The 6,897-nt window shown below is 43.0% G+C and overlaps 1 long non-coding RNA gene across 7 annotated transcripts; it reads right to left on the bottom strand.

Annotated features, from left to right (window-relative positions):
- Positions 1-1,517: 1,517 nt before the first annotated feature.
- LOC124674446 lies at positions 1,518-5,376 on the bottom strand. 7 transcript variants are annotated; one of them, XR_006993010.1, is made up of 3 exons: positions 3,464-5,376; positions 1,957-3,366; positions 1,518-1,710 (listed from the first exon to the last, which is right to left on the bottom strand). It is a non-coding gene; the product is annotated as an uncharacterized LOC124674446 (long non-coding RNA). The 7 variants fall into 7 exon arrangements; XR_006993008.1 differs by having other exon boundaries at positions 1,518-2,246; positions 2,493-3,366; XR_006993007.1 differs by lacking the exon at positions 1,518-1,710 and having other exon boundaries at positions 2,885-3,366; positions 3,464-3,692; positions 3,850-5,376.
- Positions 5,377-6,897: the final 1,521 nt, after the last annotated feature.

Below are 6,897 nucleotides of genomic sequence, written 5' to 3'. Positions count from 1 at the left end.
ATTGGTGGGACATGAGACGTTTCAACCGTGATAGCTATAACTCCTGCAGCGGATGGAGGCGTGCGAAGGAAGAAAATCATGAGGATGAAAGTGGATGTGTTAATGAATGGGTGGCGCCATACGCTGGAGCGTGTTGATCGCACACATGATAAAATTGCTATTGCTCAGTCAACTGCTTTAGAGTACTGTGAGCCTGGAGCTGCTGAGCAATCATATGAGGAGATCTCTAACTCTGCATTTGCGGATTTTACCGATGGTATAGCTGAGTTTGAAGAAATCGCTGAAAAGTATTAAGAAGTTTTTTATTTCTTAGATTGCTGCTGGATTATCTGTTTGGTAAAAATATTTTATGTATGCTTGGTATGTCATGCGAAGGAATAACCCGTTTATGTTTATTTATCTGTGTGTCCCTACAAAAATGATTGGATGAATAATCAATTGTTTCCATTGTACTATATTGTTTCACTGTACTTCCAAGAATATCTGTTTATTTCTGCTGCATTCAGTTAACTGAAGAAGCAAAGGCTTTTTTTTTTTGTCTATGGTGGTCACGGATATTTTTCTGCCGTGTTTTTTTCTATGGTCTTTCGATGGTAACCAGATATGCAACTGTTGTCCAGGGAAATGGTAGAACATGGTGCTCTTTATTCATGTAGTGAAATTTGCAGATAATACATAGTGATTACACGGGGGAAAATAAAAAGTCAAAAATATAAAAAACGGTGACCCTAATTGGTTCGCATGGAAACACCAATTTCTAGCTCCTTTAAGAAAACTTGATCGTGGATCATCATCGTTGATGGATCGCTGAAAGCGAGGGGGAGCAGTTTGGCTCGAATTTTCCTAGGAATCCTCCGTGGCTCTCTGTACCAAACCAAGCACTTGTACGAAGATATGGTTTTCCCAAAAGCGTTCGGTGGATCATCAATAGATGTCAAGTGCCTCTTTATCATACAAAATAGACTAACCATATATTGAACTACAGCCGGTGTGTAGAGATTACACGGTACTCCAGTGACGCGTAGTTCGGCTGTGTTGGCTAATGGCTATGACGGCTCCTATTGATCCATATGAAGAAGTCCAAGGTTGCAGAGTAATGTTGCTGGACAGAGCATGCAACGATAGCCATAGATGGGCACATGTGTATTCATAGGTATGGGTATGCAGCTGAATATCCAAAAAATTGGCAAATTTTCAAATTATATGAAAGGAACATCAACATGTGTTTACTTTGTATAAATGTCATCCTTATAATATCAGAAGCACGTGGAGCTGTATTTGGTTACAGCAAGTGATTGCACAACCAGGATCGAATTCTGCTTTTGTCACATTTTTTCTATTGTATCTCCTCTTTTTTTTAATACCCATAGACAGAGAACTGTGCCGCCCGTGAATGAGAATCAATTTGCTAGTAAGTGGTCATGCAACAAATTCAAAGGTAGAATTCATTGGTAGTATTGCAGAAAAGAAGTCAGGTAAAATGTAAGTGGCCATGTAGACATGCTGGTCGGCAAAAAGCATAGGTAACATATTGTTCTTCGATAATTCAGTGAACATTGACAGAGAATAAGATGAGTAACATGCACCTTGTCTATAAGTGAAAATAGCTAGATTAAGTGCCTGAATGTGTAGCTGGTACCTCTTGGTGAACCATAACAAAGCATATCTGAAACAGACTTTGCCGCGTCGCTGGCTGCTCTTTAGGTCTTTCTACACAGAATTATTTGCTAGCAAGTGGTCAGGCAATAAATTCAAAGCTAGAATTGGCAATATTGCAGAAAATAAGTCAGGTGAAATGTAAGTGACCATGTGGACATGCTCGTTGGCAAAAATCATACGTATTTACATACTGCTCTTCGATAATTCAGTGAACAGTGAACATTGACAGGGAAGAAGATGAGTAACATGCATCTTGTGAAAATAGCTAGATTAGATGCCTGAATGTGTAGCTGATACCTCTTGGTGAACAATAACGAAGCCTATCTCAAACAGATTTCGCTGTGTCGCTGGCTGTTCTTTAGGTCTTCCTGCAAGGCATTACTTTCAGTTACTCGCCCAGAACTCAACAACTCGGAGCACCGATAGTCTCAGTTACCCTTTCTCGGTAGTTAGCCTCTCTCAGTGATAACAGTGAGCTGAATATATTGTCTAAAACGACGGCTGGCATCAACTAATCTTCTAATGAAATAAGCTGTTGTGGAAAAAAAATACTAAGCATGCCCTGAAGCCCAAACATGATGTTTCCTCTGCAAAAGAAAATGCAAGTTGTAAGGTATACAATCGAGATGATTAACCGATTAACATATATTTCTATCTATAATTTGCATCTGATTGGTAAGTTTCTTTTTTGGGAGACACATCGCATTACTAATTCAGGAAAAAACTGGTACATTAAATTAACAGTCACATGTTCCATACTTGGTGCCCGGTCTACTCCTCAATCAAACTTCTTAGTTAGGCGAACTATAAACCAAAGTTTGGAGGAGACAAACCTCTGTTTCTCTTATATGAGTGTCGATAGGTATAGAGTTTCGAGATGGGTGGTATAAAACTCTTCCATCATCCAAAAGGGCTATTTTGCTAATTTAGAGCTAGTAAGAAATAACAGAACATCAATTTCAGAATCACATATAAAGGCATGTGCATTTACAGAAATGAAAATGTACAACAACAAGATTTCATCAATAGTATTCTGAATGACTAAATCGACATGTCTTCTCACTTGACCCTGAAGAGCAATAGATCTTTACTCAGATTTGCGAATATTTGTAATATTTCACTCAACGGGAAGAGTGCATCACACCGAGATAAAACAGTGTTGTACCTAACAGACTTGAGTCGTATGTGCAAGACAATTATGAAAAAACATGCAAAGGAACACTGGTAATGCAGAAAATCAATTTTTTTTGCTAGATCAATATATTTGATAGGCCTTTTCTGATAGAAGAACAAAATGATAGCTCATGGTCTACAACAATAAAGTTCAGCTCATATATATATATTTAGTCGTGTCTTCTCCCTGTATTCCCATATATATGCAATGCAAGCCTTCCAGAATTTTCTATTGATAGCTCTAGGATTACATATCCTCGACCAACATGCATCTTTTCTTTCCTGACCTGCATAAAAGTAGGAATTTTTAGCATAGGAAGGTATATTGTGTAGTGGGAATCTAAAGGTGAACAATCCAACTCAAAAGCGCATGTAATTTCTCGTGAATATAAGAATCTCAAGTGTGCCAGGAAAAGAAGAAGAACGGAATAAGAAGCAGAAGGCCTACCTGAGCAGACATTGATGGACGCTCAATTGAAACGGAGAACGAATACAGATCACAGACCAAAACAGGAACTGCGCACAGGAGAGAATCTGAGATCAACACCAAGAATCATTGTTAAGCAAAGTTAAATTAAGAGAACACAATAGGAATATGTACTGCCGTGAAAAAAGAAGCAAAGTAGTCTACCCGCTAAAAATTGCATCATCTGAGTTCATCCTAACTCAGTCAGGGCATCATCCAATAAGCATGAAGAAGGGGCGGTGACGGGAGATTTTGCATCTCTGGCACGGGAATTTGAAAGAAAGGAAGGACGGCGACAGGGGTAAGGTAGAGCGGCTTTCCGTCTTGAGCGTCAGAGAAGGGCAAGAGGGAGGAGGGCACCGCTTCCGAGAGGGGCAAGAGGGATCGAGGAGGCCTTGTGAATTGTTCATGAAAGAGGAATACAATTACACTTTAAACATTACTCTTAAAACTACAAAACTAAATGGTAATGCATTTATTATATCAAAGAGAAAAACTCTGCAGGAAACAATCATGAGAATTACATTCCAAAAGATTACACCTCTACATACCTCAAGTTTTCCACCAGTACTGACAGAGAATATTTTGGATATAAGAACCCTTCCTAGGATGCTCTAAATTCCTCTTTCATGAACATGCAAACTTGCAGCACAATACTATCAGCACCATATGGGAATGGCTATATCTATGGTTCAGCTAACTTTGCAACAACAAAAATAGTAAGATATCATTTTTTATAGGTCAAAATGAAAACAAAATACAACGGTGATGAAGAAATTCAGAAGTAGAAGCAAGGAGCATCATATTAACTTGATCTGGTTATACGGATCCAAAAGGAGTTATATAAGGGTGAACTTGTATAATTGCCCAATTGCAGCTTGAACTAACCGAAGCCCAGTAGCGCCTGAAGATGTCATTGTGAATTGTTCATGAAAGAGGAATGCAATTAGACTTTAAACATTACTCTTAAAACCACAAAACAAAATGGTACTGCATTTATTATATCAAAGAGAAAAACTCTGCAGGAAACAATCATGATAATTACATTCCAAAAGATTACACCTCTACATACCACAAGTTTTCCACCAGTACTGACAGAGAATATTTTAGATATAAGAATCCTGCATGTACACATTAACATTATCAGGCAAACCTGGATATATTGTTCACTAACGTGGTAGAGAAAACGACATATTAAGTTTGAATTTCCAAAATCAAGTGTTACATCATAAGATAACTAAAATATATAATGTTGGAGTGAGAAAGACATGGCATGAGATCTCCTAATAAAGCAGGGGACAGTGTGAACATGCCATGCCGCTTAAACCTGAAATGATTGCACCTTCAGAATCAGTAGTAGGTAGTGAACATATAGAATCCAATTTGCACATACTCTCTAGCGCATAAGGAAAAAATCGTGTGCCACCAGCCGGAGTTTCTCCTCATCGGAGTAGACAGTACCAACCAGCAGCGTCCAGGGAGGGGGAACGGCTACTGGTACCACGACCCATCCGTCAGCCTCACCCTCCACAAACATCCTCGCAGGCCCTCCCTTGCACATACAATTCTCGAAATTTTCAATTACCAAATCAAATTATATTCCGTAATCAATTTACACAATAGTCTGTTGTTCTATAAGCAATGATAGCTTCTATGACTAAATAAGATTGTGTTCTGTATTTTGCTTGCATGGACAACCTTGCATCTAGCGAATCAAACACCAAGATACTTCCTCATATCATCCTCCCCTTTTGTTGCTGACTACACTCACCGATTAATGTCACGGCTGATAATTCATACCTGCGCCTCCACTGCCGCCGATGCAGCCAGCCCCCTGAAGAAGGTTGTGTCGCACATCTTCACTGGCGGCCGAACTACACGAAGCAAATTTGAAATAGCAATACTGTAAAAACACAACTTATGAGGCCAACACAATGGAAAATTACTCATGAGGCGTAGCCACAGAGAGCACCATAACACAGAAGTGACATGCTGTCCGAGGTTCATCCATGTAACCAATTATAAGTTTGCTGGAATAGCTGCCTCTAGCCACAACACTTCGCCTGTAGCCAAATCTGGAATCTGTGAAAAAAAGAAAATATCAGTTTAAACAATTTGTGAAGGCACGTACTGGTCCAATCAAGAAGAAACATGCCTAAGAAGCAGAGAAGCATAACTGACAGGACCAAATCTGCAGAGACAAAACAGGTGAATTAGGAGAGAACGGATGGAACATAGAGGCACAACTAACAGAACGGAACCTTCCAAGGACAAAATAGGTGAATTGGGAGAAGAACACAGTACCATGCTAGATAATCGTGGCAAACCACAGCCTTCACCTCACCCTTTGGCCCAGCCAGCAGTCCTGAGTGGCATGGTTCCTTTTTTGCTGCAGAAACCAAATCGGTGAGAAAATAACGAAAATATGCAGAGATGTGAATACACAAAAAGAACGCGTTCTTCAGCTTGTCGCAGCCGCTGATGCACATAGATCGTGCCGCCCACCTCGGTGCACGCGAAGAACGAATGCTGCTCTTCACGGCGTGGTGGCGTCGACGACGGCGGGGCCTTGTGCAGCCCTCCACGCGCCGTGCCGCGCCACCTCCTCGAGCTCGTTGACGGCGGAGTGGCGGAGTCCTCGCTGTGACGCTCCTCTCCCCGGCGAGGTGGTGGATTCGACGGCTGGCTGGTGCCGCCCTCCCTGCGACGACCCTCGTTGCGATCGTCGGTGGCGGCCTGGCGGAGCCTCCCGCGACGCGAGACGCCCCCTCCTGCTCCCGATCTTCAAAAATCCGATCTTGCGGAGCTTCGCCCCGACGTCGACTGTGCCCGGCCACCGGGCCGTGGTGGCAGCAGCCCTACGCGGAGCGGCAGCAGCACCCCTTCGGGCGTACAACGGCGGAAGACCTCCGGGGCGGGGATCTCACATGGTGGGATCCAGAGCTTGGTAGTTCGCGTGGTTGGGGAGGAGCAGGGGCAGCGAAGTGGGTTGGGCGCACAGCAGGCGCGCCGGGGCTGGAGTAGGAGGCCGACCGCGCCGCCCGTGGACGCCGCCGTCGCGCGGCGAGAGAGCAGCACCACCCCGCCGACGGCCAGAAGGCCCACCACCGCGCCGCCGGTCACCAACATACCTGCCTTCATCAACGGACTGTTGAACAGCAGGAACCCAGAGGGCACAGAACAATGGGTACACCCCCGCACCATCACCGGCGACATGCGAACAAATCAAGGAAAGAGCCTCCCGTGACAGGAAGAAGAAGTAGAAAAGGGGAAAAGAAGTAAAAAAGTAAATCCCAAAAATCAGCGAGCTGAGCCTCCGGTGAAAAAGGAGACAACCCCTGCCGCACCGCCTAAACAGGCCAGTGGATCCCACCAGCGTTCAGGTGGACAAACAGCTACGCGAACCCCAAGAGATCCCAGACGAAAAATTGCTAGAAACAACCAGTCTGGTCAAACAGCAAGAAAAACACAACGAACACCCAGAGGTACACACATAATAAAATTGTACATTTAAAAACACGTGTCAGCAGGAGAAATAGTGACGGGAAAAAGTGAAAACTCTGAGAAAAATCGAAGTTGATCGCTCTTAGTATAGTAGT

Source organism: Lolium rigidum, chromosome 7 (assembly GCF_022539505.1).
Source record: "Lolium rigidum isolate FL_2022 chromosome 7, APGP_CSIRO_Lrig_0.1, whole genome shotgun sequence".
NCBI classification, from domain to species: domain Eukaryota; kingdom Viridiplantae; phylum Streptophyta; class Magnoliopsida; order Poales; family Poaceae; genus Lolium; species Lolium rigidum.
The sequence above is the reverse complement of the archived record's forward strand: the minus strand, read 5'-3'. Positions and strand labels throughout refer to the sequence as shown.